The following is a 24,302-nucleotide window of genomic DNA, read 5'->3' as shown; positions in this document are numbered from 1 at the left end:
ACGCCAAGCACCCGGTGCACTTTCCACCCACATGCCATTGGCACAAAACTCGTACCCAGTATGTCCTCCCAAGCCAGAAACAACTGGGATCGAGAGAAGCACTGCCAGAAAAGCAGTGAGGAAAGTTGTTTCGTTCCCAGCCAAATGACTCCAAGGAGCCAAAGGCCAGAGGGATTTGCTGCCAGCTTACAGCAGCACGTGGGTGTGCGTGGCCTGGGCACGCTCCCTCTGGCACTGCCAGGGGTGATCCTGTCTCCTGTGCCCGTACATTCACATTCTGCCACTTGACATCAAACCAAAGGGCCCCACAAAACACCTCAGAGTGACTGAAGACGAGGCAGAAAACACACATGGATGAGTCTTTTTGTTCCCTGAAGTTAAAAGAAATTGAACCGGATCCTTTTAGCGAGACAGACGATGGTTTGGATTACACCACGTACAGCTTTTCAGCATCCATGGGCCCAGAGGAGGGCTGGGGAACAAGGGAATTCTTTAATACCATGTCAAAAATTGCTTGGTTTTCCTGAAACAAGTCATACTCTGTACTGAGAGTCCATACATTTATAAAGCTTTGTAGAAATAACAAGGTCTGGGCTACACATCGAGTCAGAAACAAGGTTGAGACGTGCACTTTTGACAAAATACATTCACTCAGGAAATCATCTCTGTGACAAACAGAAGTTTCCAAGTGATTCTGGTAGAATTAATCATTGACAGGGGCTGAAAAGAGTAATTCTTGCCATCAGACTCCCCAGCACAGCCAAGTAATCACAGAATCATTAGCAGCAATGAAGTGAACAACTTGGGATTTCCATCCTATATTGCCTGCAGGCCACACAGTCTGGAAAAGGTTTCCTGAAGAGACAGGTAATGAGGTTGCATAGCAACATCCCTGCCACACCTTAGGTTTTGAGGCACAGATTCAGCCCCCGTCACACTGTCCCAAGTATCTGAAGGGAAAACCTTCCTCTCTCTTCCATAAGCTCCCAAGGAGACCCTAAAAGCCAAGCAGAAAACCCTGCTGTGCCTCAGTAAGCCTCGAGTGGTAACACTGCAGCCAAAGGAGTGGATTAGGCTGGATCTGACCCAAACTGCCACAGTGTGTGGAAAGTCAATCCCGTGTATCCAGTAAAACTGAATCTGTCCATGCAGTTTCTGCACTTTGAAGGACAATGGCAACTTCCTAATGATGAGTGAGTTCCCCATTGGATCTCATTCCTAGTGTTGGCCACACTCCTTTCCAGTTAAGCACTCCACACGTGTCCCTCCTGCACATGAGTGTACACCGGACACAACCAAGAGTGACAAGGGTTTTCCAAGGAAAGTGAAAAGCAGTTCCCCATCCTGCTGAGCATGGAAAGGGACACTGGAGACATTGAATTTAGAGGGTTTTAAATGGGTGCCCCATCCCTGGAAGTGTCCAAGGTCAGGTTGGACAGGGCTTGGAGCAAGCTGGCGGGGTGGTATGAGCAGAAAGGTGCCTCTGGGTGCCCTGCCCACGCTGCGAGTGCCCCCCACAGTGCCCTGGTCCCTGGCAGGGCCGTGGGGACACTGGTGGCACAGGTCTGGTGGAGTGCACAGAGGGGGTCTGTCCTTCTGCATGATCAAGCACCGCTGCCACTGCTGGGTACACGTACAGTGTTGACTTGGAGTCAGATCCAAAGGTGCTTCACAGCCACAGCTGCCAGTTTGCGTGGCTGCACTGGGCAGACAGAGCCTGCTGTAGTGCCACTGCTCATCTCATGCTGTGTTTGGGAACCTGCTGGTTCCTGCTCATAAGGAGGCTGATAATCCAGACTTACTGCCTGAGGTACAAAACACTCTCCAGAGCAATCACCCCAACAACTGTATCAGATAGAAACACATCCTTAGAAATAACAATTGCGATGCCAGGGTTTCATGTTTTAAACATTCTGTCTCTCCCTCCAGAGTTCTCCTGGGAATGTAGGCCAGCCCTGGCACTGCAGGGATGGTGTTTAATAGCAGCATAAGAAGAACTGACAGTCACTGTTTCCTCCCACCTTTTTCAGAATAGCAACACACCCAAACTGAGCTTGTAACATAGACACTGCCAGGATAATTTGTATATCACGTTAACAAGGTTTGACATAATGCTAATTCTTCATTAAAAGAAATATGACAGGGAGGCTGATTTCATATGCATTTAGCATTGAAAGATTTCCAGCACATGCAGTGAGACTTGCACTGCTGTCTGACAGCTTTGGCTCTCTTGGTCTCTGCTCAGTCAAAGAGGAGGTGCAGCCAACAGTGCTGCTGTCCCCTTCTTTGACTGCGCTGGGGTCCTGGTGAAGAGAACGAGTCTTTGTGTACAGGCAGAGACAGTTTAGTTTAGTTTGGGGTCTCCCTCCACAGACACTGCAGAGGAGCACAGAAATGGGAGGGTGTGGCTTTGCTGGGGTGTTGGATGAGATTTTAGAAGCTGCCTGTCTCCGGGGATGGGCAGGGAAACAGAGATTTCCTGTGACTGGGAGCAACGCAGGGCCTTGGCAAGGCAAGAAAATCACCCCGGCTTCAGGTCACCGTGTGCAATTCCATATCCAGGTTGTCTCACACAACAGCAGGTTCTTGTCAGCCAGTTCCCAATATCCCTAAGGCCCATATCCATCAGCCCAAATGCTGCAGAGCTGCAGCTGTCAGCAGGAGGGTGGATTTCAGCCTCGAGGTGCCCAGTGGTGAGCGGGCAGGAGGCTGCGGTGTCAGCCCGGCACAGCCCTCGGGACCCTCCCTGGGCCCGTGGCAGGGAAGGGGCAGGTCCCTGCTAACGTGGCCCTGCTTCCAGTTGGGCTCCAGGGCTGAGCCGGGGACAAACATTCAGGTCTCTCGCCACAGGGAACAGCGGAAGGAAGCCCCGTGTGCCCAGCTGGAATTAGAGCAGGTGCACCCTCCAGGACCGACTGGCTCTGATTTCTCTTCCTGAATCTCTCCAGGCTCCGGAGGGGCACACAGCCCCCGGCACAGGCCACGCTGGGCTCGTTCCTGCTGTGCTGGATGGGAGGCTGTGCCCGTCAGACCCGCGGGTGCTGGGGACCTTCCCGGAGCCGTGCAGGGGACAGGGACAATCCCTGATGGAGGTAAAAGAGCCTCCTTTTCCCTGAGGCTCTGAGCTTCCCATCTCAGCTGCTGCAGTGCCCCGTGGGCAGCTGGGCTGGGCTGGAGGGGCACACGCGGTGTCCCGGCCGGGCCGTGACCGCGGAGCTCCCACCGCCCTTCCCCGGCCCCGGCGGGAGCCGCGCGGGGGGAACGGGGGCGGGGCCGCGCCGAGGGGCGGGGCCGGGAGGGGCGGGGCCGCAGGGCCGGGCGGGCTGGGATTGGGCGGCGGCGCTCGAGCGCTGATTGGGCAGCGCTGGCGGCCCGCGGTATAAAGGGCCGGCGGGGCGGGTGCGGTCGGTTGTGTGTGAGGGCTGAGGGCGCGGCCCCGCTGCTGCCCGGGCTGCGGAGGGGAGAGCGCCTTGGCCGCTGGGTTATGGACCGGGGGAGCCGGGGGGCGTTTAGGGGCGCCTTGTGCTGGGCAGCGGGGCCGGGTAAGGTCCTTACCTGCCGGGTGACCCCGGGGGAGCCGTGGCAGGGCTGCGGGGCTGTTGCTCTCTGGGTGTCTCAGGGATTGCCTCGGAATCCCAAAGCCTTTCCCCGTGCAGGGTTACGAGGCGAAGACTGGTCTCAGTTTCTTGGTGCTGCATTAATGCTTTTTGCTCGTTCTGTGTCAGTTTGCAGCCTGGCTCGTGGTTTCCCCTGGTGCTGGGGAGTGGAGGCGAGTTGTGCTTCCTGCTGGGAGAGAGAAGGGCCTTGGGAAGCTGCTCCATGAGCCACAGCTGTGCCGAGCCCGGGAGTCTGTCCAGGTAAGAGCAGGGCTTATCCTGCCAGTGAGGAGCTGGGTTTGCTGTTGAAACATGCCCATGCCTTTAAATGCAAGGACAGGCAGAAGCTGGGAGGGACCCTGAGCACATTTTAAAAGACCTTGACTGTGGGAGGAGTGTCCAGGAGAAATGGTTCCTTTTTTGCAGGGAGGCAGTTTGCAAGGACAGGGGTGTTGCTGTGCTCTCTAGCAAAAATACTGCCCTTGGGATGTGCAGGGTGAGGAAATGTTGGCCCCGTGTGGGCTGGAGCAAAGGTGTGTGGGTGCCTGTGTGTGACACCCGTGGGTGTGCAGGAAGGGGGTTCTGGTGCCATTGGAGCTGCCAGGGAGCCAAAAAGGGCACAGTTGTCTGAAAAAGGTGGAATCTCTGTTGGCCTCTGTTGACACCTGCACCAAAGGAGTTGCAAACTTTCCCCTTCTTGGTTGCAGACTTCACAAAGCTCCCAGGAAAGGAAGTTTTAAATTCCAACTCCCCTTTATGCTAAAGGTTTCCTTGCTCTCTCAGCAGGATGTCGAGTGCCACCGTGTCCCTGAGGTTCCCCTTTCTCCTGTTGGGAGAGCACGAGGTGGATGGAGAGGATCCCCAGGCATCTGCAGGCAAAAGGGACTCACACAACTGCAGTTTTCCTACAGCCCTCGTGGGAGGGACTTTGAGGGTACCATGGGTAATGTGCCAGCTCCCCTGGTGGAGTTTGTCTTCTGCTGTATTTGAACATAAAGAGTAGAACTGAAGTCAAGTCTGTTCTGGCGTATGTTACACTTGTGAAAAGCTCCTTCCCTCTGTTTATTTTCTATTCTGGAAAGCACAGTCTGGGGTTCCTGGGCACTTCCTGTTAAGCGATTCCATGAAAATAATTTTGTACTGAAAGGGGAGAAGAGCTGTCTGTGGGAGGTCAGATGTCCCTGATAAAAGCTTTATGATTTTTCAGTCAATAAGCTCCTTAGTGTGTAGGAATGCCTGGCTTGTAAAACTCACCAGCTGAGTCTTAGAGGCTTCTCTGAAGAGCTGATTTCAGACAGGAAAATTGCCCCCCCAGGAGGGACTCTGTGCCTGCTCTCCCGTGGCTCCAAGGGATCTCTGGCCCTTCACGCCGGCACCGAGATTTTCTCGGGAAGGGCCTCAGATCCCCGGACCAGTCTGGGACACAGGCAAGATCCCCCTGCCTTTAGAAATGAGGCCTTCTTGTGGCTTCCTGCCCGTACCCATTGGTGGGTTCCAAAGAAGGCCTCTTGAAATGCCTTTTGGGCTGTCCATTGAAGCCTTGAGACCAAATTGGCCCCCTGGAGGGACAGTGCTGTTGGTGCCCCCGGGTTGGGGCACCCCGAGGACTCCAGCGCGCACCGAAAGGATTATTCGGGGAGATCCTCGGGGTGCCCGGCCCTGGGGAGCTCAAAGCAAGGTCCCTGCAATGGATTCAGGCATTCCTGAGAGTATCCCAGGGGTCCCTGTCCCTGCTAGACATGGAGCTCTCTAATGGACTGTAATTGGGTTCTAAAAGTGGTGCTCCAAGTGCCAAAGCAGTGTGGGATTGGGATTAAGAAATGAGCAGTGATGGTGCAATTGGCTGTTTTCTCTGGAATATAACTGTGAGAGCTGCAGGAGTGCCAGGTGTGTGTTCCAGTCCCCAGCATTTGGTTTGCACATGGCCTGGTCAGACATAGGTCCAACTTCCTCAGTCCTTAACCCAGTAGAGGGAGAATGAAGGACTGGCAGTGTTAAGGTGACTGGTGTGACAGGGGTTAAACTGGGAAAACATTGGGGAATTCCTCAGGTTGTCTCTTTGCCAAACTCACCCAAACCTGTGCTAGGAAGAGATGGACTGGAAAGGTTGAGGCAGAAATGAAATTGAAAACTGGGGATATTGAAACTGTAATTGCTGAAACTAAATGTGTCCAAGCAGCAGCTCTTGTTGTGCAGGGAATAAGTCCTGTCAGCAGCAAGGTCCTGAGTGAAGTGGCAGCTGCAGTTGTTCCTGTGGTGTGGGCCAGTGGAACTGCAGGAGAGTGGAAGAGGGCAGAACCTGTAGGTATTACCCCTAATGTGGGATCTCTCCTGGTAAGGCAAAGCCAGTATCCTTTAAAATCAGAATGCCAGACTGGATTGGTTGCAGTAACAGCTGAATTTGCTCATCCTGGTTTGCTTGTAGGACGTGAATGCAAGAACCTGCCAAGGAACCAATGGCCAAGATGATTGATCAGTGCAGGATCTGAGAGAACCCCTGTAAGTGACAACCTCGAGCAGTTTCCAGTATTGGATTGCAAAGATGGCCTTTGCTGCATCTGCTTGAGCAAGGAAAGCCAAGAAACCTTTGCTTTGGCAGGAGAAAATCTGGAAAGCAGGAAGGAAGAAGAGAAGCCACCTGACTCCTCCCTGAGCCCCAGACAGCCCATGAACTGCCTTGCTGGGAATGGTGGGACGGGGTGGACTCTGGATTGCTCCCTCTGGATGTGTGGTAAGATTGTTCTGCCAACTTTTCCAACAGCCTGTAAGCATTTGCTGCCTTGGCTAGATGGTGCAAGGGCAGCCTTTAAGCAGCTGAAGTATTCCCTGAGGAGAGCTCTGGGTCTGCCAGATGTCTCAGAACTGTTGGAAGCATCTTTGGTGGGGAGGGCAAACAAAGGACAAGGTGTGCAGTGACCCACCTGACAAGGGACTTTGAGTTAATGGCATCCCTGCAAGGGAACTTTGTGGGCTGTTCCCCCTGTAGGGCAGGTGATAGTCCCAGCTACAGTGATGGGAAAAATAGTTAAAAGAGAGCCCAAAAAGCTGGAAATCCTCCAGGAGGCTCTTAGCAAACAGAGTTTGCTGAGTTCCCCCTGCAAGAAGGATAGTGATAGCTTTTGAGTGCTGGTAGATCCTTTGAATAGATAGCCTTGAGTGTGTCCTTGTTGCACCAGTAGGCCTTGTCCAACTCCTTATCTTCCAGGAGAGATATACATATTAAAGGGAAAAATGATCCTTTTCCTAATCCTTTGTTGTCTTGAGGCTCTCCCCTCAGGAACTCCAGGAACTCCTGGTGCCGCCTGGGCCGATGGATTGGACGCCCCAGCCCCTCCGTTCCTGCCCAGCCACTGGGTCCGTGTCCAGTGGTGGCACTGCCAGCCCTGCAGGTGAAGTGGGAAGGGCCTTTCCAGGTCTTGAGGGTCACATTGATAGCAGCTAAAGTTGCAGAAAAAGGATGTTGAGTCTCTTCTTGAGTTCAGAAAGCTCCTTTTGATTGGTGAGCAGAACAAAGTGGATCCTTCAGAGTTCCCATCCATGTTTGTCTCTCAGCCTGTGTTAGGATTCAGGGCTGTAGCTGTTGTTGTCACTGAGGAGTCAAACTCTGCTTTAAATAGTGAGACGCTGGTCTAGTGGACAAGTGTCAAGAATAAAGGGGGAATGCTGTCTATGTTTTGAGATGTAACAAGAGCTGATCCTTTTTGCAGTGGGAGGTAGCCTGCAAAGTGCACAGAGCTGAGCCAAGGGATTGAAAGGGACCAAGCAAGGGAGGTGAAGAAAGAAGGAAGAAGGGAAGTGAGGCAGCAGCCAAGCAGCAGCAAGTTGCTGTGTAAGCAGGTGAGTTGTGTTGAGGTTCCTAAGGCAGGAACTGAGGACTTTGAGGGCTCCAGGCAGAGCAGACCTGGGAAGGCCCTCGGTGAAGCCCCTTGGAAACCTTCTAAGGGTAGGTGTGTATGGTAATGAGTGTTGGAAAACGTCCTGAATGTGGAACAGGAATGCAGGGAAGGCAAATGAATCCTCTTGTAATGCTGCCATATCAGCTGCATTGGAGACACCTGTGTGTGCCCTTTGGGAGCTGATTGCCAGGGCCCCTGGTGGGCTGGAATGATTCAAGACCATAGCAATAAAAGATTGCCTGGCTTCTAAAACTCACCAGTTGAGTCTCAGAGGTTCTTGTAAGAAACTTTAGGCAAGACCTGAACTTGTGGTGTGTGCTCTTGAGTTGAATTGGAAAGAGATTGTCCAGGGAACAGGAATGTTTCTCATTCCAGGACGTTGCACTTGATGAACTTCCCATCTGAGCTGATGCCCTTGGCAGGAGAAGTGCTCAGCAAGGAGGCTCTTTGCTCCTAGGCAGGAAGAAAGGTCAGTGCCCTTCCTCCCCTAGGCCCAGCCCAGCAGGGCTGGCAGGAGCTGCTGGTGTGGCTGCTCTTTGGGTTCTCAGCTGTGGCTGTGGGGTGGTGACATCGTGTTCCTGCCTGTGCTCCAGGGCAGCCAAAACCCCAGCACAGCCCCTGGGCCTTTGTGGGAGCCTGAGCTATTGTAGTACTGGGGATGGGGGTTTGGGTTTTTGTTTCCCTAAAAGTAGAACCATTGGGGGGGATCTCTTATCTCACAGTTGTTGTTGTTTTGATATCTTAATTAATTACAGCTTTAGAAGAAAACCTTGTGTAACTTAGGAACTGACTTGCACTGGTTACACTGAAAGTGCCAAGGAGTTGTAGTGTCCACTGGATTGTTTGTATTGAAGCAGTTTGGTGTTTACAGAGGGATAATAACTCCTGTCAGCAGCAAGGTCCTGACTGAAGTGGCAGCTGCAGTTGTTCCTGTGGTGTGGGCCAGTGGAATTCCAAGAAAATGGACAAGGACAGAACCTGTAAGAATTACCCCTAAGCCAGAGTCTCTCCTGGTAAGGCAAACCCAGTATCCTTTAAAATTAGGAAGCCAAGCTGGATTGGTTGCAGTAACAGCTGAATTTGCTGATCATGGTTTGATAGTAGAATGTGAATGGAAGGACCTGTAAAGAAAGGAAATGGGAAAGATGATGGATTGCTGGGAGCAGGGTCTGGCAGACAGTGGCACTGGATGTTTGGTTGTGTTTGGGAATGAGCAGCTTGACCTGCCCAGGGTTGTCTGTGCTGGGGGTGGGTTTGGGTCCTGTGTGGCCACAGGTCTGTGCAGCAGCTGGAGCCTGGGCAGGTCTGGGGGCTGTGGTGTGCCAGGCTGCTGAGTGTGTTGTCCCTGTTTCCTTGGAGTGTCCCAGTGTCCCTGCTTGGCTGTTTGTTGCCCTGCAGGCAGGAGAGCCCAGGCCTGAGCTGGCTGAGTGTTGGTGTGAGCCAGAGTGGGTGTCCCTGCCCTCGGACCAGTCCCCAGAGCTGCCTTTGGCATCCCCTGCTGAAGGGTGGGAGCTGCCCAGAGCCAGTAGCATCCAGCTGGAGGATCCAGGAGGATGCAGCTCTGCTTTGCTGGGAGGTAAGAGGTGGGGTGCAGGAGCTGGCAGGGGTGTTTTGCAGGCAGAGGGAGGGCAGGAGCAGGAGAATTGCAGGTGCAGCAGCTGGGTCAGTGCTGGATGGAGTCGGGGCTGGGAAAGGGCCCTGAGTGTCAGGGCAGGGGAGAGCCCAGGGTGGCCCTGGGAGCCCTGGGGCTGTGAACAAGTGCAGTGGGCAAAGGAATGGGCACTGGAGAGCTGGGCAAACAGCTGGAGGAGTTGCAAGGGGAACCAGGAGACTGGAATGCAGGAGCAGCAGCTCCCTGTGTGTGTGTAGAACCAGGTGTACTGCAGCCCTGAGTGAGGTGGGAAATGAACCTCAGGAGGCTGGGAACGAGTCCCACACACTGGTTAAAGTGGGCTGGACTCTTCCCAAGTGTCTGAAAAGCTTTTCTTCAGTGTTGCTTTATCAGTTGAAAACTGAAGTGATTGTCGAGGTGTTGGCACTTGTTTTCCTGTGTCTTTGGTGAGGTGTTGACTCAGTACCTTTCTTGGAGCTGCTGTTGGATGAAGAGGTGCCCCCAGTTGACCTGTAAGGTCCTTGTTTTTCTTCCCTGCTTCTCCCAGCTTGTCCAGGAGATGGAATTCCAGTGCTACAGTCTGGGTGGGTCATGGTGCTCCCAAAAGGAGCCTTTGTGCCTTCAGGGCAGGTTCTGGTGCCCCTGGAGCTGTTGGGAGAAGCGGAGGGTTGGCAGTGAGAGGCCTGGAATGATGTTGTGGCACAGAAGAAATGAGCAGTGATGGTCCAACTGGCTGTTTTCTCTGGAATGTAATGGTAAGAGCTGCAGGAGTGCCAGGTGTGTGTTCCAGTCCCCAGCATTTGGTTTGCACATGTCCTGGTCAGACACAGGTACAACTTCCTCAGTCATTTAACCCAATAGAGGGAGAATGAAGGACTGGCAGTGTTAAGGTGATTGGTGTGACAGGGGTTAAACTGGGAAAACATTGGGGAATTCCTCAGTTTGTCTCTTTGCCAAACTCACCCAAACCTGTGCTAGGAAGAGATGGACTGGAAAAGTTGAGGCAGAAATGAAATGGAAAACTGGGGTTGTTGAAACTGTAATTGCTGAAACTAAATGTGTCAAAGCAGCAGCTCTTGTTGTGCAGGGAATAACTCCTGTCAGCAGCAAGGTCCTGACTGAAGTGGCAGCTGCAGTTGTTCCTGTGGTGTGGGCCAGTGGAATTGCAGGAGAGTGGAAGAGGGCAGAACCTGTAGGTATTACCCCTGATGTGGGATCTCTCCTGGTAAGGCAAACCCAGTATCCTTTAAAATCAGAATGCCTGACTGGATTGGTTGCAGTAACAGCTAAATTTGCTCATCCTGGTTTGCTTGTAGGACGTGAATGCAAGAACCTGCCAAGAAACCAATGGCCAAGATGATTGATCAGTGCAGGATCTGAGAGAACCCCTGTAAGTGACAACCTCGAGCAGTTTCCAGTATTGGATTGCAAAGATGGCCTTTGCTGCATCTGCTTGAGCAAGGAAAGCCAAGAAACCTTTGCTTTGGCAGGAGAAAATCTGGAAAGCAGGAAGGAAGAAGAGAAGCCCCCTGACTCCTCCCTGAGCCCCAGACAGCCCATGAACTGCCTTGCTGGGAATGGTAGGACGGGCTGGACTCTGGATTGCTCCCTCTGGATGTGTGGTAAGACTGTTCTGCCAACTTTTCCAACAGCCTGTAAGCATTTGCTGCCTTGGCTGGATGGTGCAAGGGCAGCCTTTAAGCAGCTGAAGCATTCCCTGAGGAGAGCTCTGGGTCTGCCAGATGTGTCAGAACTGTTGGAATCACCTTTGGTGGGGAGGGCAAACAAAGGCCAAGGTGTGCAGTGACCCCCCTGAGAAGGGACTTTGAGTTAATGGCATCCCTGCAAGTGAACTGTGTGGGCTGTTCCCCCTGTAGGGCAGGTGATAGTCCCAGCTACAGTGATGGGAAAAATAGTTAAAAGAGAGCCCAAAAAGCTGGAAATTCTCCAGGAGGTTCTTGGCAAACAGAGTTTGCTGAGTTCCCCCTGCAAGAAGGACAGTGATAGCTTTTGAGTGCTGGTAGATGCTTTGAATAGATACCTTGAGTGTGTCCTTGTTGCACCAGTAGGCCTTGTCACACTCCCCATATTCCAGGAGATACACATATTAAAGTTTAAAATGTGCTTCCTAATCCTTTGTTGTCTTGAGGCTCTCCCCTCAGGAACTCCAGGAACTCCTGGTGCCGCCTGGGCCGATGGATTGGACACCCCAGCCCCTCTGTTCCTGCCCAGCCACTGGGTCCGTGTCCAGTGGTGGCACTGCCAGCCCTGCAGGTGAAGTGGGAAGGGCCTTTCCAGGTATTGTGGGTCACATTTATAGCAGCTGAAGTTGCAGAAAAAGGACCTGGGGTCTCTTCTCCTTGAGTTCAGAAAGCTCCTTTTGGTTGGTGAGCAGGACAAAGTGGATCCTTCAGAGTTCCCATCCGTGTTTGTGTCTCAGCCTGTGTTAGGATTCAGGGCTGTAGCTGTTGTTGTCACTGAGGAGTCAAACTCTGCTTTAAAAAATGAGACACTGACCTAATGGCCTCAGGTCAAAAATAAAGGGGGAATGATATCTGAGTGTTGAGATGTAACAAGAGCTGAACCTTTTTGCAGTGGGATGTGGCCTGGAAAGTGCACAGAGCTGAGCCAAGGGATTGAAAGGGACCAAGCAAGGGAGGTGAAGAAAGAAGGAAGAAGGGAAGTGAGGCAGCAGGCAAGCAGCAGCAAGTTGCTGTGTAAGCAGGTGAGTTGTGTTGAGGTTCCTCAGGCAGGCACTGAGGACTTTGAGGGCTCCAGACAGAGCAGACCTGGGAAGGCCTTTGGTGAAGCCCCTTGGAAACCTTCTAAGGGTAGGTGTGTATGGTAATAAGTGTTGGAAAATGTCCTGACTGTGGAACAGGAATGCAGGGAAGGAAAATGAACCCTCCTGTAATGCTGACCCCTCCCATCAGCTGCATTGGAGATACCTGTGTGTGCCCTTTGGGAGCTGATTGCCAGGACCCCCCTCGGGCTGGGATCATGGCAGGGTGTTGTAAGCAAGGAATGCCTGGTTTCTAAAACTCACCAGCTGAGTCTCAGAGGCTTCTTTGAAGAGCTGAGTTGAGGCAGCAGAATTGCCCCCCCGGAGGGACTCTGTGCCTGCTCTCCCGTGGCTCCAAGGGATCTCTGGCCCTTCACGCCGGCACCGAGATTTTCTCGGGAAGGGCCTCAGATCCCCGGACCAGTCTGGGACACAGGCAAGATCCCCCTGCATTTTAGGACCAAATTGGCCCCCTGGAGGGACAGTGCTGTTGGTGCCCCCCGGGTTGGGGCACCCCGAGGACTCCAGCGCGCACCGAAAGGATTATTCGGGGAGATCCTCGGGGTGCCCGGCCCTGGGGAGCTCAAAGCAAGGTCCCTGCAATGGATTCAGGCATTGCTGAGAGTATCCCAGGGGTCCCTGTCCCTGCTAGACATGGAGCTCTCTAATGGACTGTAATTGGGTGATAAAAGTGGTTCTCCAAGTGCCAAAGCAGTGTGGGATTGGGATTAAGAGATGAGCAGTGATGGTCCAATTGGCTGTTTTCTCGGGAATGTGACTGTGAGAGCTGCAGGAGTGCCAGGTGTGTGTTCCAGTCCCCAGCATTTGGTTTGCACATGTCCTGGTCAGACACAGGTCCAACTTCCTCAGTCCTTAACACAACAGAGAGAGAATTAAGGGCTGGCACTGTTAAGGTGATGGTGTGACAGGGGTGAAACTGGGAAAACTTTGAGGAATTCCTCAGTTGGTTTATTTGCCAAACACACCCAAACCTGTGCTAGGAAGAGATGGACTGGAAAAGTTGAGGCAGAAATGAAATTGAAAACTGGGGATATTGAAACTGTAATTGCTGAAACTAAATGTGTCCAAGCAGCAGCTCTTGTTGTGTAGGGAATAACTCCTGTCAGCAGCAAGGTCCTGACTGAAGTGGCAGCTGCAGTTGTTTCTGTGGTGTGGACCAGTGGACTTCCAGGAGAGTGGAAGAGGACAGAACCTGTAGGCATTATCCATAATGTAGGATCTCTCCTGGTAAGGCAAACCCAGTACCCTTTAAAATCAGAATGGCAGCTTGGATTGGTTGCAGTAACAGCTGAATTTGCTCATCCTGGTTTGCTTGTAGGATGTGAATGCAAGAACCTGCCAAGAAAACCAATGGCCAAGATGATTGATGAGTGCAGGACCTGAGAGAAGCACCTTGAATGACAACCTCGAGCAGTTTCCAGTATTGGATTGCAAAGATGGCCTTTGCTGCATCTACTTGAGCAAGGAAAGCCAAGAAACCTTTGCTTTGGCAGGAGAAAATCTGGAAAGCGGGAAGGAAGAAAAGCAGCCCCCTGACTCCTCCTGAGCCCCAGACAGCCCATGAACTGCCTTCCTGGGAATGGTGGGACCGGGTGGACTCTGGATTGCTCTCTCTGGATGTGTGGTAAGACTGTTATGCCAACTTTTCCAACAGCCTGTAAGAATTTGCTGCCTTGGCTAGATGGTGCAAGGGCAGCCTTGAAGCAGGTGAAGCATTCCCTGAGGAGAGCTCTGGGTCTACCAGATCTCTCAGAACTGTTGGAAGCATCTTTGGTGGGGAGGGCAAACAAAGGCCAAGGTGTTCAGTGACCCCCCTGAGAAAGGACTTTGAGTTAATGGCATCCCTGATGGTGAACTGTGTGGGCTGTTCCCCCTGTAGGGCAGGTGATAGTCCCAGCTACAGTGATGGGGAGAATGGTTAAAAGGGAGCCCCAAAAGCTGGAAATCTTCCTGGAGGCTCTTGGCAAACAGAGTTTCCTGAGTTCCCCCTGCAAGAAGGACAGTGATAGCTTTTGAGTGCTGGTAGATCCTTTGAATAGATAGCCTTGAGTGTGTCCTTGTTGCACCAGCAGGCCTTGTCAAAGTCCCTATATTCCAGCAGATAGACATGATAGAGTTTAAAATGATCTTCCTAATCCTTTGTTGTCTTGAGGCTCTCCCCTCTGGAACTGCAGGAACTCCTGGTGCCGCCTGGGCCGATGGATTGGACGCCCCAGCCCCTCCGTTCCTGCCCAGCCACTGGGTCCGTGTCCAGTGGTGGCACTGCCAGCCCTGCAGGTGAAGTGGGAAGGGCCTTTCCAGGTCTTGTGGGTCACATTTATAGCAGCTGAAGTTGCAGAAAAAGGATGTTGAGTCTCTTCTTCTTGAGTTCAGAAAGCTCCTTTTGGTTGGTGAGCAGGACCAAGTGGATCCTTCAGAGTTCCCATCCGTGTTTGTGTCTCAGCCTGTGTTAGGATTCAGGGCTGTAGCTGTTGTTGTCACTGAGGAGTCAAACTCTGCTTTAAATAATGAGACACTGGCCTGATGGACAACTGTCAAGAATAAAGGGGGAATGATATCTGAGTGTTGAGATGTAACAAGAGCTGATCCTTTTTGCAGTGGGATGTAGCCTGGAAAGTGCAGAGAGCTGAGCCAAGGGATTGAAAGGGACCAAGCAAGAGAGGTGAAGAAAGAAGGAAGAAGGGGAGTGAGGCAGCAGGCAAGCAGCAGCAAGTTGCTGTGTAAGCAGGTGAGTTGTGTTGAGGTTCCTAAGGCAGGCACTGAGGACTTTGAGGGCTCCAGACAGAGCAGACCTGGGAAGGCCTTTGGTGAAGCCCCTTGGAAACCTTCTAAGGGTAGGTGTGTATGGTAATGAGTGTTGGAAAATGTCCTGACTGTGGAACAGGAATGCAGGGAAGGAAAATGAACCCTCCTGTAATGCTGACCCCTCCCATCAGCTGCATTGGAGATAGCTCTGTGTGCCCTTTGGGAGCTGATTGGCAGGGCACCCATGGGGCTGGGATCATGGCAGGTGTTGTAAGCAAGGAATGCCTGGCTTCTAAAACTCACCAGCTGAGTCTTAGAGGCTTCTTTGAAGAGCTGAGTTCAGGCAGCAGAATTGGCCCCCAGGAGGGACTCTGTGCCTGCTCTCCTGTGGCTCCAAGGGATCTCTGGCCCTTCACGCCGGCACCGAGATTTTCTCGGGAAGGGCCTCAGATCCCCGGACCAGTCTGGGACACAGGCAAGATCCCCCTGCCTTTAGAAATGAGGCCTTCTTGTGGCTTCCTCCCCGTACCCGTTGGTGGGTTCCAAAGAAGGCCTCTGGAAATGCCTTTTGGGCTGTCCATGGCAAGCTTGAGACCAAATTGGCCCCCTGGAGGGACAGTGCTGTTGGTGCCCCCGGGTTGGGGCACCCCGAGGACTCCAGCGCGCACCGAAAGGATTATTCGGGGAGATCCTCGGGGTGCCCGGCCCTGGGGAGCTCAAAGCAAGGTCCCTGCAATGGATTCAGGCATTGCTGAGAGTATCCCAGGGGTAGCTGTCCCTGTTAGACATGGAGCTCTCTAATGGACTGTAATTGGGTTCTAAAAGTGGTGCTCCAAGTGCCAAAGCAGTGTGGGATTGGGATTAAGAGATGAGCAGTGATGGTCCAATTGGCTGTTTTCTCTGGAATGTAATGGTAAGAGCTGCAGGAGTGCCAGGTGTGTGTTCCAGTCCCCACCATTTGGTTTGCACTTGTCCTGGTCAGACACAGGTCCAACTTCCTCAGTCCTTAACCCAATAGAGGGAGAATGAAGGACTGGCAGTGTTAAGGTGATTGGTGTGACAGGGGTTAAACTGGGAAAACATTGGGGAATTGCTCAGTTTGTGTATTGCCCAAGCTCACCCAAACCTATGCTAGGTAGAGACTTCCTGAAAGACTTGAGGCAGAAATGAAATGGGGGAGAGGGCAGAACCTGTAGGTATTACCCGTAATGTGGGATCTATATGGGTAAGGCAAAGCCAGTATCCTTTAAAATCAGAATGCCAGACTGGATTGGTTGCAGTAACAGCTAAATTGGCTCATCCTGGTTTGCTTGTAGGATGTGAATGCAAGAACCACCCAAGGAACCAATGTCCAAGATGATTGATTAGTGCAGGACCTGCGAGAACCCCTGTAAGTGACAACCTCGAGTAGATTCCAGTGTTGGATTTAAAAGATGGCCTTTGCTGCATCTCCTTGAGCAAGGAAAGCCAAGAAACCTTTGCTTTGGCAGGAGAAAATCCAGAAAGAGGGAAGGAAGAAAGGAAGCCACCTGACTTTTGAATTAGATGATCAATGGAGCATAGAGGCGTGAGAAAGAAATCCTATTAGGATGTGAAACCAGCTCGAGTGTGGTACAATGTAACTTGATGGCACAAGCTAATTGTAAGGTCCATTGTGCTTTTCAGCAAGTCAGCCTGATATCCCCTGTTATCAGAGCTGAGTTCTTCCTTGGTTCTGCTACATCTTGCAAGGTAGGTACATCTACCCTTGAAACACCATGGGAGAGGTCATCCCTAGGGGTGAGAAAGATGATGGTGAGAGGAAGATGATGTGGGCAGGGGTGGCTGGCCCCTTGCCCTACAAGTAGGGCAGGCCCAGACTGTTGGCACCAGGCAATGATCAGGCGGGGTTTGGCTGCCATTCAGGCCTCCCCTTACACTGCGTCCTGGCCCTACGTGGTGTAATGTGGAGCTGATCAAATGGGCTGTCAGGACTGCTGAGCTGAGCGATCCTCATCCTGCCACCGAGCCTGTGTTGCTCCGCGGGGACGCCCGCTAAGGGATGGGCACCGACCAGCTGCTGCAGATCCTGACAGCCCTGCCTGGCTGGGGGGGTGGGCACAGGGTAGTGATAGGAGGCAATTGGGGAAAAAAGGCTTTAAATATCCTTTAGTGTTCCTTTAATACCCTTTATTTAGTATTCATAATATTTTCCCTTTAATTTCCCCTTTTACTAACCAAATATTGTGTTAATAGTTATCCATAATATTGTGTTAAGATCCTTTTTGGTATCCCTTTAACTCCCTTTTTACTAGTTAATATTATACTGTATTGAATGCTGTTCTTAGTATTTGTTTTAATGCCACATGATAAGGCAGTTCATTTGTATCCTTTTTTAACTTTTGATTCTCTTTGCTAAGTTTATTATTATTATTGTTCTCACTGCAATAAAGATATTTTGTGTGTTTGAATGCTTGTGGCACTTGTCTTTAATCTGGGCATGTATCCTAATGAACTGTTACAGGTAGGAAGGAAGTGCCCTTAGGATTTGGGAGTAGGAAGTTACTGGAAGCCAGCCCAAGATAGACCCTGTTGGAGAAGCAGCTCTGAGTATGTTCTTGGGCTTTAGAGGGAACTTAACAAATGCTAAGAGGGCCTGAAATCCCCATAGGGCCTTGGGTAAAAAGCTCCTCCAGGATGCCCAGGCCAGGCCCTGCTCAGGAAGGCAGCCCCATGGAATGGAGATGGTGGATCCAAGGCAGAGCCAGAGCAGGGGTCGGGGCAGGAGCGAGGCCTCGGGAGGGAGTTGCCCCCGGCCCTGTGGTTGAAGCAACAAGTGTAGATCCCCTGGACAGTGAGCACAAATCACTGGGAAATGGGGAAAAGCCCCAGAGCAAGTGCTGGGAGCAGAGAGGGAGCATGCATGGCTCACTGCTGGGTCAGCCAAATCTGTCAGTGGGAAGCACTTTTGGAAAGCAGGAGCTTTTAACCTGTGCCAGAGTCACGACGGGGGAGGCAAAAGTAGTCCATGTGCTGAGTGAGACACTGTACCTGTGGGAATGAAACAGGAAGAACTAGGGCAGTGTCAGGTTTGTAGAGATTTGGGGTCAGTTGGCAGTGGTTTGGCTACTTGGCTCCCAAGTGACACCCTCACGGAATTAGTGATTGAATGCAGACAAGGAAAATGGGAATATGTTCCTGTGAATAAATGTTAGTGGAGGGAATGATATTGCCATGTTGTAGCTTGATATCTTACAGAACCTGTGGATCCTGGCCATCCTCACAGCCCTTGTGGTCCCTCTGGGCGATGCTGTTGCCCCGGGCAGTTCCCTGGAAAAGGTGCCTGGGTCGGGTGCCTTGGTTTGATTTGGATGGAGATGGAAAAGCAGCTCCAAACCAGGACCCCAGGACAAGGTGACGTGGGAAGCAAGTGGCCCTTGCCCAGGGGTCAGTGTCCCTTTGTGCCCGGGGGGACTCTCTGGCAGGGCCGGGGTCTGTCGGGCTCATTGTGCGGGCGGCTGTTGGTGCCCTCAGTGGGATTGGATGGATGTGATTCCAGGGGCTGGGAGCACTGTTGCCATGCAGTGCTGTAGTTTCCCTTACGGTGCTGGGTCCGGGGGGTCTCCCTGGCATCGTTGTCCCCCTGTGTGAGCGGTGCCAGTCCCAGCCCCAGTGTCACAGCAGCAGGGCCGTCCCCTGGGCTCTGCCTGCTGGGCTGTTCTGGGAAGTGCTGCCAAAAGAGCAAAGGGATCAGCTGGGGCAGGGGATGGCACAGTTTGGCACCATCCTCCCGAGGCCAATATTGGTCCAACTGTTGGGTACCTGCTGCCTGTGTCCTGCAGCCCAACATCATCAGGATAACAGAATTCCTGTCCCCACTCTGATTCCAGTGCTCCCATCTTGTCCCTGGCAGTGAGGCTGGGGGGACACGGGACTGGGAGGAACAGGAGCTGGTATTGGATTTGTAGGCAGTGGAGACATGGAATTGTTTGGTAACCAATGGCAAAGAGCTGGGCCAGGTGTGTCCCGAGTGCTGAATTTAGGAGCACAAGGGATGCCCACTGTATTTACCCCCCACCCTTCACTCCAGAATGGGATGGGGAGTTTGGGCAGCTCTCTAATGGTTCCCCAAGATGTAATTGTTGTGCACAGGGGAACAGCAGTAACTTATGAACTGGGCTGAGTGCACATGCCATGGTGTGTATATTGTAATACAAAGAAATGAGGCACAGAAGGACTTAATGAGTACCAATGAACTGATCTGGAGGGCTGTATTCACATCCTGGATTGCAAAAATTAACTGGATTTTGTCTCCTGAATTGCTGCAGTGCACCAACTGATACCATGCTGGAAAAATAAGACACTTCAATGTAAGTAAACCAGGGATTTTTGTATGTAAGTGCAAATTATTGCTCTGCAAGTTTGAAATAAGACTTGACTTGATCACCAAATGCAAACAGTAATTATAGGGGTCAATTAATGACTTTGGACATCAGGTAGAACAAGTCTCTGCTCCCCACTGGTGGGACATATTTACAGGATTCTCACCACCTGCTACAAAGTTTTTGAACACTTTAATCCATCCACTGATCACAGTAATTATACTGATTTTATGAACAATATGGAGTTGTTGTCTCTGAGATCAGTTACAAGAAGTTGTTTCTCGTGTGTCTCTGCCCTGCCCAGGGATCAAAGGATCAAAGGGAAAGATGAGAAGTTCCCTGAGAATTGAGCCCTGGGGCTGCTGCCAAGGCAGCCAAGGTGTGTGCAGCTGTTCCGTGCCCTCCACCCTTGGAACTAAAATTCCACAGCCTTGAGCTGTTGGGTCCTAAATAATATTGGAGGGAGAGGCAGAAAATGCCACTGCTGCTGGGGCTGAACTGTGTGCAGTGACTGGGCAGGACTTGGCCCTGATGCCTGAGTGCATCTTTGGGATAGATCCCAACTGTCAGCCCCTGGCTCCATAACTTGAGAAGAGGGTGTTCCTGCCAGCCCAGCTGCTGTGTTGGTGGTCCTGGGGGCACCTCTTGCCCTGGCCTGCTGTGAATGTGTTTGTGTTGCAGCTCAATAAAGTCCCTTCTAGTGGTGATTGTGTCATTTTTGTGTCAGTTCCTCTTGCCCTGCCCCCGTGGCTGCATCACTGGCTTGTGCCTAAATGAACTCTTCCCCTGCAGCAGTTCCCTGCTGCTCTCAGACAGGGTGGAGCTGAGGCCCCTGAGCAAAGGGAAAAAGGATCCATCCAAGGCAGGCCCGTGCTCCCCCCCTGCCTTCCTCCAGCCTCCCTCCTTACAGTTCCCATCCCTGCTGGACACACAGCCTGTTCCCAAACAACCCCTGTTCCTGTTCTCTCTCTGTGTCTCCCCTCACAACTCCCCTCCTCTAATCTCCAGGGGCCCAGGCCCCTGTTTTTGAGGGGCATTCCTGGGCTGCTGCCCCCCATTCTTTATAAATGAAGTGCCAAGAGCCCCAAGTGCAGAGAGGTCTGCAGGGAATCAGTGCCCAGAGCTGCCTGTGCCTGCCTGTGTCCCTGCAGTTCTCCTTCCTGTTCTCCCTGGGCTGGAGAGACCTGCCTGCCCTGGGTTTAGTGGAGCAGAGGGATGGGATTACATTTGTGCAGAAGGTTTGTTCACAGACATGTTTTCTGACAGGCAGTGCCATTTTCCTTTTGTCTTTCCCAAGTTTTTCCAAGTGCTGCCCAGCACGGGGATCCATGTGGTGGGACAGTGACTGGCAGCAGGAAGGGGAGCCTTGGCCTCACCTGCCCAGCTCAGGTGGGTGGCACAGAATGGGGGTGGGCTGGCAAGGCATGAACACATTTCTGAGTTCTGGAGTGCCTTGAATCCTTTCCCTGTCAGGTTTCTCTCCCTCATTTCCTGGAGTCCATCATCCCAGGTGTCTCTTCCTTTGCCCAAAGTCCAATGGCAGAGGATTGACTGACTCCCAAGGGAGGTTTGGAATGAAAAGGGTTCTGTTCAAATGGGGCAAGGAATGCAGTAAGAAAGTTGAGCCTCCTTTTAGTGTCTGAATGAGAGAGGAATAAAAATGCCACATTTTATTTGTTGTCCCCCCTGGATTTTTCATGGCTAAAACTCTCTAGTGAGCAATTGAAGAGAAGGGTGAAGGGCAGGAGCCTTTGACTTGCCCAGTGCCCTTAATTGCCTTGTTCTCCTCTCTTCCAGGCCAGGCCAAAGCCCTGATCCAGCCCAGCTCTGCCAAGTGCCCTGGGCTGGGAGCAGCCAAAGGCAAGAGGCTGCAGCCCCGCCGGCCGGGCTGGGGGCTCCTGGTGCTGCCCGTGGGGTGGGGTAAGTCAGAGGGACACGTTTCTCTCCTCCTGGTGTTGGCATTTGCTCCCTGGGCACTGGATGTGTAAGGAAGGACGGAGTGGCAGGGAAGGGCAGTATTTCCAAACTGTCTGAATGTTGCCCCCAGGTCTGGGATGGAGCAGGGATGGGGGTGGTTGGGTTTGGCCTGGGCTGGTCAGGATCAGCCATAAAGGACCCACCAGACCCCTGAACCCTCACTGGACATGTCCAGCCCCTCAAGTCATTAATTTTCAATAGAGGACAAAGTATTGGTACTTGCTTCTGATCTGTGGAGAATTTCCTTCGGAATGATCAATGCAAAGTATCTCTTTGGGTCTTTTGTTTGTTTGTTTGTTTGTAATTTCCTCTCTGGCTTCAATGAGTTTGGTGTGCTCCTGTTAAGGAAACAGCCTGATTTTACCTTGAAATTTGGGGTGGTTTGGTTTGTTTAGGGTTTTTCCCACCACTGACTCAGGCCATCCGTGCATAGTCCGTGTTGTCCCACAGGACTGTTCTGGTTCTGGGTCAGAGAGAGAGAAGGGAAGTGGCTTTTCCTCATCTGGAATGTTTCCAAGCAGAAGTGGGACATTGTCCTGCCCCTCCCCAAAGCACTGCAGGCACCTGGGAGTAGCTCAGGGCTGGCCCAGTTCTCTGAGACAGAACCATGGGGGAGAGGTTTAAGTATTAATCACATCTCTGGTGTCCCTTGGTTGCAAAGATTGGGTCCTACAGTCCCAGAGTGTTAAGGAAAACAAGGAACTCCTGTTCTTCTTGGCAAACCTTCTGCTATTGCTTGTGCAGTGTTTGGGTTCTGTTGTCTGAGTTCCTGTCCAGGATCTTTCTAAGAGAACCTGTTAGAAATGTAGAGGTAGGATTAGAATTTGGGTCTGTTGCCTCCCCAACTGCCTCCAAGTCCTGATGGACTGGAGTGATGAGTGCTCTCAACCCAGGGTATTTCTTGATATTGTGTGGCTTTCCCTCAGCTGTGGGTGAGGAATTGTGCAAGCAAGGCCTGTGTGCCCGTGGGTGTCTCCCGTGTGTGTCCGTGTGGCAGGGCTGGGACAAGGACTCGTGCAGGGACCCAGCTGGCACTGGAGCTGCTGAACAGGACCAGGGCAACAGACGCTGCTGCCTTTTGTTACCTCCTGAGATTTTCTGTCCCCCTTGGAGATTTCCTCCCGGGCTGTGGCCCCACAGGGAGCAGAAGGGAAAGCTACCAATGCCATGGGCATTGCCAGCCTTTGTCTCTCTGCTTTGCCATCCAAGCTGGGAATTTGCTGCTGTTGCTGCCGAGGCTCCCCTACCTGGGAGTTGTGTCCTCCTTGCAGCCCTTCCCAGCCCCAGCCATGAGCTCCAGTTGTGCCTCTGTGTGTCTGGGAGTGTTTGCTGGGATTGGGCTTCCAATGCATCATCCCTGGGAAGATCCTGTTGTTCTAGAGCACTGGGGACAGTTTGGGCTTGGCAGCTTCAGAGCTGGATTGGAGCAGTCCCTGAAAAGAATCAGGAGAGTGGAGGTTTGTCCCAGTGGTGCTTTCACACCCCACTGGACAGGCTGGGCTTTGTGTTTGGGGTTGTCCTGTATTTGCTCTGCAGATAATGGGCCCTTCCCAATTCAGCCCAGCAGATCCCAAGGGCTCTGACAGGAATATTTGTTCTTTCCTTCCCTTTGGGATAACTTCATCTCCAAATTGCCATGAGCAATTCCTTAATTTCTCCTGAAGAAAACCAAGTGTCAGAGGCAGTTTGCCAAGGAGGCCAGAAGTGTCTTTGGAGCAGAGAGTGCTGCCAGCTGCGTGTGCCTGTCCCCAGCCTGGCACTGCCCACAGGGACACACTGGGCACTGACCATGAGAGGGAACAAAACCACTGCCTGCCAGAGGGTTTGTCCTGGGCCAGTCAGGCCTGGGGCAGGAATTGGACTGGGCAACTCCATCAGCTGCTCTTCCCTCCCCCACAAAGCCCCATCCCCTGGGCATTAATGACGTGCCCTGTGCCCAGCGCTCCCTGTTCACCCAACTGAAACCAGAGCAAGGCTTGCTTTGCTTGGAACAACTTAAAATAACTTTAAAACAAAATAAATCACTTCTTTCTTCTTTTTTTTCTTTTAGGTGCTGGAATTGCCTCTCTGGGTCTGTGCTGAGCTCTGGCTGCAGGGGACTGTCAGGCCTTGGTGGCTGTGAGTTCCTGTTCTTCTCCCTGGGAAACTGGAAAGAGTTATTCATTAGATTGCAGAAATGTAATTTTGAGGGGACCCAACAACTGTTTGTGTAGGAAAAGGTGAGGTGCTGCAGAGGGGAGGGAGGTGGCATTTTGGAGGGGTCCCACTGAGGGGGGAGTGGAGAGCCTGGGGCTGGAGTGTGAGTTCTTAAACAGGGAAGAAGGGAAGGATGCTTGGGAGGGAAACACTCAGGGAATGTGTAGGGATGGAATGGAAATTTGGGGTGTCAGGAAGAGATAATGGGTGATGTAGAGGAAGGGAAATGTTGGGGGTAAGACTTGATCTCATCTGTAGAGGACAGAAGGACCATTTAGAGATAAAGTGAGGCAGTGAGTGGTGGGCAGGTCGGGAAAATTTGTGTTTGTAAAATTTGAGGTCACCTGTAGCAGAGAGGATGTACCTCCTGATGGACACTGAGGCAGTCAGGGGTGGGCAGGAAGGGGGGAAACCTTTGGGGTTAAAACTTGAGGGAACGTCCAGGGCAGAGAGTGAATATTTTGAAGGATAAATGAGGTACTCAGTGGTGGACAGCTGGGGAGTGTTTTAGGGTAAACTTGGGGTAGCCCACAGGGTAGAGAATGAACATGTATTTGTACAGAGGAGCTGATTACATGTGGGTAGGTAAGGAGAATTTTGGGAGTAAAATCTGGGCAATCTGTAGCAGAGAGAATGAATATCTTGGTGTGAAGTGAGGCAGTCAGTGTTGGGCAGGTAGGGAAAAATTCTGTTTGTAAAATTTGAGGTCACGTGGAGCAGAGAATGTACATCCTGAGGTAAACTGGGGTAATCAGTTGTGGACTCATAGGGAAAATTGGGAGGGAAATATCTGAGGTAATCTGCATGGTAGAGAATGAATATTGAGAGATGAACATGAGGTACTCAGTGGTGGACTTGTAGGGAAAATTGTTCCAAAATATTCCTTCTCTCTGCTGCACATTGCCACAGATTTGACCCCCACAAAGTGAGGCAGTCAGTAGGGGGACAGGCAGAGAAATTTCTGAGGGTGAAACTTGAGCAAATCTGCAGGGCAGAGAATGAATATTTGGAGGTCCAAAAGAGGCAATCAGGAGTGTGCAGTAGGGAAGACTCTGGGGAGAGAATGACTCTTTTGTGTTCAAGAAGAGGTAATCAGGAGTGGGCTGGAAGGGGAAA

The 24,302-nt window shown here is 52.0% G+C and overlaps 2 long non-coding RNA genes across 5 annotated transcripts; both read left to right on the top strand.

Annotated features, from left to right (window-relative positions):
- The first annotated feature begins 3,373 nt into the window (after window positions 1-3,373).
- Window positions 3,374-13,730, top strand: LOC135412611 (uncharacterized). 2 transcript variants are annotated; one of them, XR_010429784.1, is made up of 4 exons: window positions 3,374-3,481; window positions 3,733-3,857; window positions 4,380-4,539; window positions 13,226-13,730. It is a non-coding gene; the product is annotated as an uncharacterized LOC135412611 (long non-coding RNA). The 2 variants fall into 2 exon arrangements; XR_010429785.1 differs by having other exon boundaries at window positions 3,397-3,481; window positions 3,726-3,857.
- On the top strand, window positions 7,984-10,485 carry LOC135412612 (uncharacterized). Of its 3 annotated transcripts, none has more exons than XR_010429787.1 (3): window positions 7,984-9,068; window positions 9,652-10,300; window positions 10,421-10,485. It is a non-coding gene; the product is annotated as an uncharacterized LOC135412612 (long non-coding RNA). The 3 variants fall into 3 exon arrangements; XR_010429786.1 differs by having other exon boundaries at window positions 9,652-10,296; window positions 10,421-10,473; XR_010429788.1 differs by having other exon boundaries at window positions 9,652-10,329; window positions 10,421-10,460.
- Window positions 13,731-24,302: the final 10,572 nt, after the last annotated feature.

This window comes from Pseudopipra pipra, chromosome 4, assembly GCF_036250125.1.
Source record: "Pseudopipra pipra isolate bDixPip1 chromosome 4, bDixPip1.hap1, whole genome shotgun sequence".
Classification (NCBI taxonomy): Eukaryota; Metazoa; Chordata; class Aves; order Passeriformes; family Pipridae; genus Pseudopipra; species Pseudopipra pipra.
Note: the sequence above shows the minus strand (reverse complement) of the source record. Positions and strands in the feature narration are given on the sequence as shown.